General features: G+C 47.1%; 1 protein-coding gene across 2 annotated transcripts in view; it reads right to left on the reverse strand.

Annotated features, from left to right (window-relative positions):
- The window catches only part of glipr2 (GLI pathogenesis-related 2), a 120,742-nt gene that overhangs the window by 22,190 nt on the left and 84,698 nt on the right, over positions 1-13,854 (reverse strand). The gene's annotated exons all lie outside the window — the stretch shown is intronic.

Below are 13,854 nucleotides of genomic sequence, written 5' to 3' on the forward strand. Positions count from 1 at the left end.
CTGTGCTCCTCCTGTTCTGGCCTATGCAATTGCTCCTACAATTCGGTATGTCCTGCCTCATGTAGGAGATGTTCTCCTGATGAAAGAAAGAAACACTTAAACCTATAGAGACCCTCAGCACATCCAATGGAAACATCCCAAGATCATCACACACAATGAATTGCCATGAAGTGCACTGTTGCTAACTTAAGAAATAGGAGCAGGAGTAGGCCATACGGCCGCTCGAGTCTGCTCCACCATTCAATAAGATCATGGCTGATCTTTGACCTCAACTCCACTATCCCGCCCGATCCCCGTATCACTTGATTCCCTAAATCTATCGATCTCAGCTTTGAATATACTCAATGACTGAGCATCCACAGCCCTCTGGGCTTGAGAATTCCTCTGCGTGAAGAAATTTCTCCTCATCTCAGTCCTGAATGGCCAATCCCTTATCCTGAGACTGTGACCCCTCGTACTAGGCTCTCCAGCCAGGGGAAACAACATCTACCCTGTCAAGCCCTCTAAGAATTTTATACGTTTCAATGAGATCACCTCTCATTCTTCTAAACTCCAGGGAATATAGGCCCATTCTACTCAATCTTTCCTCATAGGACAACCTATGTCCTATATTATTTATATTATATATATAAATATTAGAACATAAGACGTAGGATCAGGAGTAGGAAATTCGGCCCCTCGAGCCTGCTCCGCCATTCAATAAGATCATGGCTGATCTGATCTTGGCCTCAACTCCACTTCCCTGCCCGCTCCCCATAACCCTCGACTCCCTCACCTTTCAAAAATCCGTCTATCTCCACCTTAAATATATTCAATGACCCAGCCTCCTCAGCTCTCTGGGGAAGAGAATTCCAAAGATTCACGACCCTCTGAGAAGAGATTCCTCCTCATTTCCGGTTTAAAAGGGTGCCCCCTTATTCTGAAATTATGCCCCCTAGTTCTAGATTCCCCCACGAAGGGAAACATCCTCTCTGCATCTGCCTTGTCAAGCCCCATCAGAACCTTATGAGGGAGAAATTCGGTAACGCCCCATTTGGGGCACAATTATCGGCTGGGCGCAAAGTTTAGTGCCTGCCACTAATTATCGCCACCGACTGCAAACCTGGCTTCTATCGCCCCTGGAGGTGATTGGAGCGCTAAATCAGGCACTACACACCTGTCTTATGGTGCTAACGCCGAGGAGCGAGGCGCTACCTCAGAGTGCTGGCGAAACTCGTGATGTCAGTCAGCAATGGAACACAGACATACTGGCGCCGGCCAGTTCTTAAAGGGGAGGGTCGATCTTGCTCTCCATCCACATCCTGCTCATTGCAGCCTTGAATCTCGGCCTGGAGAGACCTGTACATCAAATCTGCTGGAAAGGACAATGGCGAGACCCAGGGAAAGAGCTCAGAGTGCAGCTCCCAAAGTCTCTTCTAAATCGATGCAAGGGAGGTCAAATCAAAATGAGCCTGCAAAGCTGCTCAGTACCCAAAACTCCTTCACACTGTGTTGAATCTTTCCAGAAGTCTCTCTCTCTCTCTCAGAATGCGTAGTGCAAAAATGTCGCCGACAAAAAAAGGCAGGAAGCGGTCGCCTTTAAATAGCGCTCCCCCAGTCCCTGCCCGACTGCAAAACGTTCCCCTCAACCTGTCGTTGCTAGCGGCAGGCGGTAAGGCAGGGGGCGCCACTCAATATCTGGTCCGGGGCGCTAATGGGTCGTTGCACGCTCGACTGATGTCACAATCTGCCGGCGCAGGAGATCGTGGCGGTAGTGTTTAGCACCACCACAAAATGCCTGGTCAATTTCGCAGGCGGCGCAAACATCGCCGCGCCCAGGCACTAGTTGTTTTGCGCCTCATTAGCGCCCTCTTAGGACGCTAATGGGAGGCACAATGCATCCAAATTTTTCATATGTTTCAATAAGATCCCCTCTCATTCTTCTAAACTCCAATGAGTATAGGCCCAACCTGCTCAACCTTTCTTCATAAGACAACCCCTTCATCTCCGGAATCAACCTCGTGAGCCTTCTCTGAACTGCCTCCAATGCAAGTATATCCTTCCTTAAATAAGGAGACCAAAAATGTATGCAGTACTCCAGGTGTGGTCTCACCACGCCCTGTACAATTGGGAGGGCTGGGGTCAGGTGGGGGGGTCGGGGGGAGGCCCGCGGTCGGGAGGGCTGGGGTCAGGTGCGGGGGTCAGGGAGAGGCCCGCGGTCGGGAGGGCTGGGGTCAGGTGGGGGGGTCGGGGGGAGGCCCGCGGTCGGGAGGGCTGGGGTCAGGTGGGGGGGGGGTCGGGGGGAGGCCCGCGGTCGGGAGGGCTGAGGTCAGGTGGGGGGGGGGTCGGGGGGAGGCCCGCGGTCGGGAGGGCTGAGGTCAGGTGGGGGGGGTCGGGGGGCGGCCCGCGGTCGGGAGGGCTGGGGTCAGGTGGGGGGGTCAGGTGAGGGGGTCGGGGGGAGGCCCGCGGTCGGGAGGGCTGGGGTCGGGTGGGGGGGAGAAGGCTCATGATCGGGAGGACTGGGGGAGGTGGGCGGGGGCTACCTGTGATCAGGAGGGCTGGGGTTGGGTAGCGGGGAGAAGGCTCGCAATCGGGAGGGCTGGGGTCGGGGGAGAAGGCTCGCGATCAGGAGGGCTGGGGGAGGTTGGCGGCGGCTACCCGTGATTGGGAGGGCTGGAGGCGGGGGAGAAGGCTCACGATCGGGAGGGCTGGGGGAAGTATTGCTGCACCTCCTGGTCCACAAGGAATGCTGTAACAGGCTTGTGGAGTCTTCTGCAAAACTCCAAATGCTTCTGTCCAGACAATTTTCATGGCTGCTGCCAATGCCTTTCAAGTTTAGCCATCTGGAGAGTATGGGGGAAAAATTCAGTTGGTAGCGCCACCCATTAGTGCCTTAAGAGGGCGCTAAGTGTGGCGCAAACCAACTAGTGCCCGGGCGCGGCGATTTCTGCGCCTCTCGCGAAATTGACCGGACATTTTGCGGCGGCGCTAAACACTACCACCACGATCTCCTGCGCCGGCAGATTGTGACGTCAGTCGAGTGCGCAACGCCTCGGTAGCGGCCCGGACTGGAAATTGAGTGGCGCCCCCTGCCTTAACGCCTGCCGCAAGCAACGACAGGTTGAGGGGAGCGTTTTGCAGTCGGGTAGGGACTGGGGGAGCGCTATTTAAAGACGACCGCTTCCTGCCTTTTTTTGTTGGTGACATTTTTGCACCACGCATTCTGAGAGAGAGAGAGAGACTTCTGGAGAGATTCAACGCTGTGTGAAGGAGTTTTGGGTACTGAGCAGCACTTTGCAGGTTCATTTTGATTTGCCCTTCCTTGTATCTATTTAGAAGAGACTGTGGGGGCTGCACTCTGAGCTCTTTCCCTGGGCCTCTCCATTGTTCTTTCCAGCAGATTTGATGTACAGGTCTCTCCAGGCCGAGACTCAAGGCTGCAATGAACAGGATGTGGAGGGAGACCAAGATAAACCCTCCCCTTTAAGATAAAAACAGAAAATGCTAGAGAAACTCAGCAGGTCAAGCAGCATCTGTGAAGAGAGAAACAGAGTTAACGCTTCAGGTCGATGACCATTCACCAGAACTCCCCTTTAAGAATTGGCCGGTGCCAGTGTGTCTGTGTTCCATTGCTGACTGACATCACATGAGCTTCGCCAGCGCTGTGAGTTAGCGCCTCGCTCCTTGGCCTTTGCGCCTTAAGACAGATGTGAAGCGCCTGATTTAGCGCTCCAATCACCTCCAGGGGCGATAAAAGCCAAGTTTGCCGTCGGAGGCGATAATTAGCGCCAGGTGCTAATCTTTGCGCTCGGCCGATAATTGCGCCCCAAATGGGGCGATACCGAATTTCTCATAGAGTCATAGAGTCATCGAGTTATACAGCACAGAAAGAGGCCCTTCGGCCCATCGCGTCCACGCTGGCCATCAAGCCCTGTCTAATCTAATCCCATTTTCCAGCACTTGGTCCGTAGCCTTGTATGCTATGGCATTTCAAGTGCTCATCCAAATGCTTCTTGAATGTTGTGAGGGTTCCTGCCTCTACCACCCTTTCAGGCAGTGAGTTCCAGATTCCAACCACCCTCTGGGTGAAAAAGTTTTTCCTCAAATCCCCTCTAAACCTCCTGCCCCTTACCTTGAATCTATGCCCCCTTGTTACTGACCCCTCTACTAAGGGGAAAAGTTTCTTTCTATCCACCCTATCTATGCCCCTCATAATTTTGTATACCTCAATCAGGTCCCCCCTCAGCCTTCTCTGCTCCAAGGAAAACAACCCCAGCCTGTCCAGTCTTTCTTCATAGCTGAAGCGCTCCAGCCCAGGTAACATCCTGGTAAATCTCCTCTGCACCCTCTCCAAAGCAATCACATCCTTCCTATAGTGTGGTGACCAGAACTGCACACAGTACTCCAGCTGTGGCCTTACCAGCGTTTTGTACAGCTCCATCTGCCTTCTGCAACTAAGCCAGTTTTGGATCCAATGTGCCAAGGCACCCTGGATCCCATGGGTTCTTACCTTCCTGACCAGTCTCCTATGCGGGACTTTATCAAAAGCCTTACTGAGATCCATGTAAACCACATCCACTGCACTACCCTCATCCACACACCTAGTCACCCCCTCGAAAAATTCAATCAAACCGAAATGGCCTCTATCTGCACTGTGGGGATTCTGTGATAACCTCCCTGCTCTTATATTCTATGCCTCGGCTAATGAAGGCAAGTATCCCATATGCCTTTTTAACCACCTTATCCACCTGTTCTGCTGCCTTCAGGGATCTATGTACATGCACACCAAGGTCCCGCTGATCCTCTGTCTTTCCTAGGGTCTTACCATTCATTGTGTATTCCCTTGCCTTGTTAGTCCATCCAAAATGCATCACCTCACACTTTTCAGGGTTAAATTCCATTTGCCACTGTTCTGCCCATCTGACCAACCCATCTATATCGTCCTGTAGCCTGAGGCTTCCCGCCTCGCTATTTACCACCCCACCAATTTTTGTGTCATCTGCGAACTTACTGATCATACCTTTTACATTCACATCCAAATCATTAATGTAGACCACAAACAGCAAGGGACCCAGCACCGATCCCTGCGGTACCCCACTGGACACAGGCTTCCAGTCACAAAAACAACCTTCCACCATCACCCTCTGCCTTCTGCCATTAAGCCAGTTTTGGATCCAATGTGCCAAGGCACCCTGGATCCCATGGGCTCTTACCTTCCTGACCAGTCTCCTATGCGGGACTTTATCAAAAGCCTTACTGAGATCCATGTAAACCACATCCACTGCACTACCCTCATCCACACACCTGGTCACCCCCTCGAAAAATTCAATCAAATTGGTCAGACATGATCTTCCCTTGACAAAGCCATGCTGACTATCCCTGATTAATCCTTGCCTCTCCAAGTGGAGACCAATTCTGTCCCTCAGAATTTTTTCCAATAATTTCCCTACCACTGATGTTAGGCTCACCGGCCTGTAATTCCCTGGTTTATCCCTGCTACCCTTCTTGAATAATGGTACTACGTTAGCTGTTCTCCAGTCCTCTGGCACATCCCCTGTGGCCAGAGAGGTTCTGAAAATTTGTGTCAGAGCCCCTGCAATCTCCTCCTTTGCCTCACATAGTAGCCTGGGATCTCCCCCTTTATTCTTCTCCTTCTGCTCTGCTATGGCTATCAGGTAAAATTGAACAGGTTGGGGCTTTTTTCTTTTGAATTAGAGGTGACCTGAAAAAAGTCTTCAAAATTATGAATGGGTTGGTCAGGGTAGATGTGGAGAGAATGCTTCATAAGGTTTAGATTAGCAATGCAAAAGGACAAGGAGCAAGCTAGAGTAAAAATACTTCATTGCACGAGGGCTGAATTCAGTGGGTTGAGAACGGGTCTAGCCCGGGTAAATTGGAATCAAAGATTGGCAGGCAAAACTGTAATCAAACAATGGGCTGCCTTTAAAGAGGAGATGGTTCGGGTACATTCCCACTAGGGGGAAAGGTAGGGCAACCAAAGCCAGAGCTCCTTGGATGACGAAAGAGAAAGATGAAGCAGAAAAAGGGGTCGTATGGCAGATGTCAGGTTGAGAATACAAGTGAAAATCGGGCTGAATATAGAAAGTTCAGAGGGGAAGTGAAAAAGGAAATAAGAGGGGCAAAGAGAAAGTACGAGAATAGACTGGCAGCTAACATAAAAGGGAACACGATGGTCTTCTATGGGCATATAAATAGTAAACGGGCACGAAGAGGAGGGGTGGAGCCAATTACAGACCAAAAAGGAGACCTACGCATGGAGGCAGGGGCATGGCTGAGGTACTAAATGAATACTTTGCATCTGTCTTTATCAAGGAAGAGGATGCTTCTAAAGTCATAGTGAAAGAGGAGGCAGTTGAGATACTGGATGGGATAAAAATTGATAAAGAGGAGGTACTAGAAAGGCTGGCTGTACTTAAAGTAGATAAGTCACCAGGACTGGATGGGATGCATCCTAGGATGCTGAGGAAGATAAGGGTGGAAATTGCGGAGGTACTGGCCATAATCTTCCAATCCTCCTTAGATACGGGGGTGGTGCCAGAGGACTGGAGAATTGCAAATGTTACACCCTTGTTCAAAAAAGGGTGCAAGGATAAACCCAGCAACTACAGGCCAATCAGCTTAACCTCGGTGGTGGGAAAGCTTTTAGAAACAATAATCAGGGACAAAATTAAGAGTCACTTGGACAAGTGTGGATTAATTAAAGAAAGCCAGCATGGATTTGTTAAAGGCAAATTGTGTTTAACTAACTTGATTGAGTTTTTTGATGGGGTAACAGAGAGGGTTGATGAGGGCACTGCGGTTGACGTGGTGTACATGGACTTCCAAAAGGCGTTTGATAAAGTGCCACATAATAGGCTTGTCAGCAAAGTTGAAGTCCATGGAATAAAAGGGACAGTGGCAGCATGGATACCAAATTGGCTAAGTGACAGGAAACAGAGAGTAGTGGTGAACGGTTGTTTTTCGGACTGGAGGAAGGTGTACAGTGGTGTTCCCCAGGGGTCAGTACTAGGACCACTGCTTTTCTTGATATATATTAATGACTTGGACTTGGGTCTACAGGGCACAATTTCAACATTTGCAGATGACGTATAGTGAACAGTGAGGAGGATAGTGATAGACTTCAAGAGGACGTAGACAGGCTGGTGGAATTGTGCAGACACGTGGGAGATGAAATTTAACGCAGAAAAGTGTGAAGTGATACATTTTGGTAGGAAGAACTAGGAGAAGCAATATAAACTAAACAGGTACAATTCTAAAGGGGGTGCATGAACAGAGAGACCTGGGGGTATGTGTGCACAAATCGTTGAAAATGGCAGGACAGGTTGAGAAAGCGGTTAAAAAGCATACGGGATCCTGGGCTTCATAAAAAACGGCACAGAGCACAAAAGCAAGGAAGTTATGATGAACCTTTATAAATCTCTGGTTTGGCCTCAACAGGAGTATTGTGTCCAATTCTGGGCACCGCACTTTAGGAAGGATGTGAAGGCCTTGGAGAGGGTGCAGAAAAGATTTACAAGAATGGTTCCAGGCATGAGGGACTTCAGTTACGTTGATAGACTGGAGAAGCTGGGGTTGTTCTCCTAACAGCAAAGAAGGTTGATCGAGATGATCAAAATCAGGAGGGGTCTAGACAGAGTAGATAGAAAGAAACTGTTCCCATTGGCGGAAGGGTCGAGAACCAGAGGACACAGATTTAAGGTGATTGGCAGAAGAACCAAAGGCGACATGAGGAAAAACTTTTTTACGCAGCGAGTGGTTAGGATCTGGAATGCACTGCCTGAAAGGGCGGTGGGGGCAGATTCAATCATGGCTTTCAAAAGGGAATTGGATAAGTACCTGAAGGAAAAATAATTGCAGGGCTACGGGGAAAGGGTGGGGGAGTGAGACCAGCTGAAGTGCTCTTGCAGAGAGCCGGCACGGGCTCAACGGGCCAAATAGGCCCGGCCTCCTTTTGTGCTGTAACTGTTCTATGATTCTATGATTCTTGTGGGAAAATCCAAAACTAGGGGCCATAAATACAAGCTAGTTACGAATAAATCCAATACGGAAATAAGGAGAAATTTCTTTATATAGGATTACCTCATATATACGGCACAGAAACAGGCCATTCGGCCCAACCAGTCCATGCCGGCGTTTATGCTCCACTCGAGCCTCCTCCCATCTTTCCTCATCTAACTCTATCAGCGTAACCCTCTATTCCCTTCTCCCTCATATGTTTGTCTAGCCTCCCCTTAAATGCATCGATACTATTCGCTTCAACCACTCCCTGTGGTCGCGAGTTCCACTTTCTCACCACTCTCTGGGTAAAGAAGTTTCTTCTGAATTCCCTATTGGATTTCTTGGTGACTATCTTATATTGACGGCCTTTAGTTATACTCTTCCCCACAAGTGGAAACATTCTCTCGGTATCCATTCTATCAAAACCTTTCATAATTTTAAAGACCTCTATTAGGTCACCCCTCAGCCTTTTTTCAAGAGAAAAGAGACCCAGCCTGTTCATCCTTTTCTGATTTGTATACCTTTGCATTTTTGGTATCATCCTTGTAAATCTTCTCTGCACCCTCTCCAGTGCCTCTATATCCTTTTTATAATAAGGCAACCAGAACTGTACACAATGCTCTAAGTGTGGTCTAACTAAGTTTGATACAGGTTTAGCATAACTTCCCTACTTTTCAATTCTATACCTCCAGAAATAAACCCGAGTGCTTGGTTTGCTTTTTTTATGGCCTTGCTAACCTGTGTCGCAACTTTTAGTGATTTGTGTATTTGTACTCCGAGATCCCTTTGTTCCTCTACCCCACCTAGACTCGCACCCTCCAAGTGATAAGTGACCTCCCTATTCTTCCTACCAAAATGTAATACCTCACATTTATCTGTGTTGAACTTCATTTCCCAATTATATGCCCATTCTGCAAGTTTATTAATGTCCTTCTGTAATTTGTTGCAGTCCTCCTCAGTATTGACTCTTTATCCCCCCCCCCAATTTGGTGTCATCCCCAATTTTAGAAATTGTGTTTTTGATTCCAAAGTCTAAATCGTTAATGTAAATTGTGAACAGCAGAGAGTGCTGAGAATGTGAAACTCTCCATCACAGGAAGTGGTTGAGGAAAATAGCTTAGATGCTTTCAAAAGGAAACCAGACGAGTACAGGAGAGTTTAAAAGGAGCCCCCCTGCGGCAGCACAGCCCAGCAGAGGAAATTGAGTGAAGTATTTAACTGACTATACGCACACGTTTTTTAAAACTTAACTATAAATAAATCGTTGAATAAATACTCCGAATAATTAATAACGACATTAAAACTTAGTTCGAGAAGAGCGGGCAGTGAAACTAACGCAAGGGAATATCTGAAAAAGGGTCGTCACGGAGAGGACGAAGCAGAAACATAGATAGACATAGAAGATAGGAGCAGGAATAGGCCATTCGGTCCCTCGAGCCTGCTCCGCCATTCAATGTGATCATGGCTGATCATCCAAATTCAGTGCCCGGTCCCTGCTTTCTCCCCATACCCCTTGATCCCTTTAGCCTTAAGAAATATATCCAACTCCTTCTTGAATATAAGAACATAAGAAGTAGGAGCAGGAGTAGGCCATACGGCCCCTCGGGCCTGCTCCGCCATTCAATAGGATCATGGCTGATCCGAATCTAGACTCACGTTCACTTCCCTGCCCTCTCCCCGTAACCCCTAATTCCCTTATCTGCTAGGAAAATGTCTATCTCCATTTTAAATTTATTTAATGTCGCAGCTTCCACAGCTCTCTGGGGTAGCAAATTCCATAGATTTACTACCCTCTGAGTGAAGAAGTTTCTCCTCATCTCAGTTTTGAAAGGGCAGCCCCTTATTCTAAGATTATGCCCCCTAGTTCTAGTCTCACCCATCAGTGGAAACATCCTCACCGCATCCACCCGATCAAGCCCCCTCACAATCTTATATGTTTCGATAAGATCGCCTCTCATTCTTCTGAACTCCAATGAGTAGAGTCCCAACCTACTCAACCTTTCCTCATACGTCAACCCCCTCATCTCCGGAATCAACCGAGTGAACCTTCTCTGAACCGCCTCGAGAGCAAGTATATCTTTTCTTAAATATGGAAACCAAAACTGCACGCAGTATTCCAGGTGTGGCCTCACCAATACCCTGTATAACTGCAGCAAGACTTCCCTGTTTTTATACTCCCTCCCCCTTGCAATAAAAGCCAAGATTCCATTGGCCTTCCTGATCACCTGCTGCACCTGCATACTAACTTTTTGTGTTTCATGCACCAGGACCCCCAGATCCCTTTGTACTGTAGCACTTTGCAGTTTCTCTCCATTTAGATAATAACTTGCTCTTTGATTTTTTCTGCCAAAGTGCATAACCTCACACTTTCCAACATTATATTGCATCTGCCAAATCTCTGCCCACTCACTTAGCCTGTCTATGTCCTTTTGCAGGTTTTTTATGTCCTCCTCACTCACTGCTTTCCCTCCCATCTTTGTATCGTCGGCAAACTTGGATATGTTGCACTCGGTCCCTTTCTCCAAATTGTTAATATAGATTGTAAAGAGTTGGGGTCCCAGCACTGACGCCTGCGGAACACCACTAGTTACTGATTGCCAGCCCGAAAACGAACCATTTATCCCAACTCTTTGTTTTCTGTTAGATAGCCAATCTTCCACCCATGCCAGTATATTACCCCCAATCCCGTGATTTTTTATCTTGATCAGTAATCTTTTGTGTGGAACCTTGTCAAATGCCTTTTGGAAGTCCAAATACACTACATCCACTGGTTCCCCTTTATCCACCCTGTATGTTACATCCTCAAAGAATTCGAGCAAATTTGTCAAACATGACTTCCCCTTCGTAAAACCATGCTGACTCTGTCCTATTAAATTATGTTTATCCAAATGCTCTGTTACTGTTTCCTTAATAATGGACTCTAACATTTTGCCAACCACAGATGTTAGGCTAACTGGTCTATAGTTTCCAGCTTTTTGTCTACTTCCCTTCTTAAATAAGTGTGTTACATTAGCAGTTTTCCAATCTGCCGGGACCTTTCCTGAGTCCAGGGAGTTCTGGAAAATGATCACCAATGCATCCACAATCCCTACCGCCACTTCTCTCAAGACCCTAGGATGTAGGCCATCAGGTCCGGGGGATTTATCCGCCTTAAGTCCCATTATTTTACTGAGTACCATCTCCTTAGTGATTTTAATCCTGTTTAGCTCCTCCCGCCCCCCCCATTGCTCCCTGTTTGTCCAGTGTTGGGATATTTTTAGTGTCCTCTACTGTAAAGACTGATACAAAATATTTGTTCAGCGTCTTTGCCATCTCCATGTTCCCCACCACTAGTTTCCCGGTTCCATCCTCTAAGGGACCAACGTTCACTTTAGCCACCCTTTTTCTTTTTATATAGCTGTAGAAACTCTTGCTATCTGTTTTTATATTTTTTGCTAGTTTACTTTCATAATCTATCTCCCCTTTCTTAATTCATCTTTTAGTTATTGTTTGCTGGCTTTTAAATGCTTCCCAATCTTCTATCCTCCCACTAGATTTGGCTAATTTATATGCCCTTGTTTTCAGTCGAATACTGTCCTTTATTACTTTACGAATATATTTAATGAATTGGCCTCTACTGCCTTCTGTGGTAGAGAATTCCACAGGTTCACCACTCTCTGGGTGAAGAAAATCCTCCTCATTTCTGTCCTAAATGGCATACTCCTTATCCTTAGACTTTGACCCCTGGTTCTAGACACCCCGACCATCGGGAACATCCTTCCTGCATCTGGTCTGTCTAGTCCTGTCAGAATTTTATAAGTTTCAATGAGATCCCCTCTCATTCTTCTAAACTCCAGCGAGTACAAGCCCAATCGACCCAATCTCTCCTCATACATCATTCCTGCCATCCCAGGTATCAGCCTGGTGAATCTTCGCTGAACTCCTTCCATGGCAAGAACATCCTTCCTCAGATAAGGCGACCAAAACTGCACACAATACTCAAGATGTGGTCTCACCAAGGCCCTGTACAACTGCAGCAAGACATCCTTGTTCCTGTACTCAAACCCTCTTGCTACGAAGGCCAACATACCATTTGCCTTCTTAACCGCCTGCTGCATCTGCATGCTTACCTTCAGCGACTGGTGCATAAGGACACCCAGGTCTCTTTGCACTTACCCTTCTCCCAATCTATTGCCATTCAGATAATAATCTGCCTTCCTATTTTTGCCACCAAAGTGGATAACCTCACATTTATCCACGTTATATTGCATCTGCCATGCTTCTGCCCAATCACCCAACCTGTCCAAATCATCCTGGAGTTTCTCGGCATCCTCCTCACAGCACACACGCCCACCCAGCTTTGTGTCGTCTGCAAATTTGGAGATATTACATCTAGTTCCCTTGTCTAGATCATTAATATATATTGTGAATAGCTGGGGTCCAAGACTGATCCCTGCGGTACCCCACTAGTCACTGCCTGACACTCGGAAAAAGACCCGTTTATTCCAACTCTTTGCTTTCTGTCTGCCAACCAGTTTTCTAGCCAAGTCAATACCTTGCCCCCAATCCCATGTGCCTTAACTTTACACGCTAATCTCTTATGCGGGACCTTATCGAAAGCCTTCTGAAAGTCCAAATATACCACATCCACTGGTTCTCCCTTATCTATTTTACCAGTTACATCCTCAAAGAATTCCAGTAGATTAGTCAAGCACGATTTATCTTTTGTAAATCTATGTGGGCTTTGTCCGATCCTGTCACTGTTTTCCAAGTGCTCTGCTATTACATCTTTTATAATGGACTCTAGCATTTTCCCCACTACCGACGTCAGGCTTACCGGTCTGTAATTCCCCGTTTTCTCCCTACCACCTTTTTTGAATAGTGGGGTAACATTAGCTACCCTCCAATCCATGGGTACTGTTCCAGATTCCATCGAATGTTGGAAGATGATCAGCAATGCATCTACTATTTCTAGGGCCACTTCCTTAAGTACTGTAGGATATAGATTATCAGGCCCTGGGGATTTATCGGCCTTCAGTCCCATCAATTTCCTTAACACCATTTCCTTACAAATACTGATTTCTTTCAGTTCCTCCCCTTCATCAGACCCTATGTTCCCCGACATCTCTGGGAGGTTATTTGTGTCCTCCTTTGTGAAGACAGAACCAAAATATGTATTTAATTGGTCTGCCATTTCTTTGTTCCCCATTATAAATTCCCCTGATTCTGACTGCAAGGGACCAACTCTTGACTTCACCAATCTTTTTCTCTTCACATATCTATAAAAGCTTTTACAGTCAGTTTTTACGTTCCCTGCAAGCTTACTCTCATATTCTATTTTCCCTTTCTTAATTAATCCCTTTGTCCTCCTTTGTTGAATCCTAAACTGCTGTCAATCCTCAGGTATACTGCTTTTTCTGGCCAATTTATATGTCCTCTCCTTGGATCTTATGCTATCCCTAATTTCCCTTGTTAGCCACGGTTGAGTTACCGTTTTTGTTTTATTTTTATGCCAAACTGGGATGAACAAATTCCGTAGTTCATCCATGCGGTCTTTGAATGCTTGCCATTGCCTATCCACCGTCAACCCTTTGAGTGACATTCCCCAATCAATCCTACCCAACTCGCGCCTCAGACCATCATAGTTTCCTTTATTGAAATTCAGGACCCTAGTCTCTGAGTCAACTACTTCACTCTCCATCTTAATGAAGAATTCTATCATATTATGATCGCTCTGACCCAAGGGGCCTCGTACAACAAGATTGCTAATTAATCCTTTCTCGTTACATAATACCCAGTCTAAGATGGCCTGATCTCTGGTTGGTTCCTCGACATATTGGTCCAGGAAACCATCCTGTAAACACTCAAGGAATTCCT

This window comes from Somniosus microcephalus, chromosome 23 (genome assembly GCF_052327205.1).
Source record: "Somniosus microcephalus isolate GS21.2 chromosome 23, FLI_Smic_1.0, whole genome shotgun sequence".
NCBI classification, from domain to species: Eukaryota; Metazoa; Chordata; class Chondrichthyes; order Squaliformes; family Somniosidae; genus Somniosus; species Somniosus microcephalus.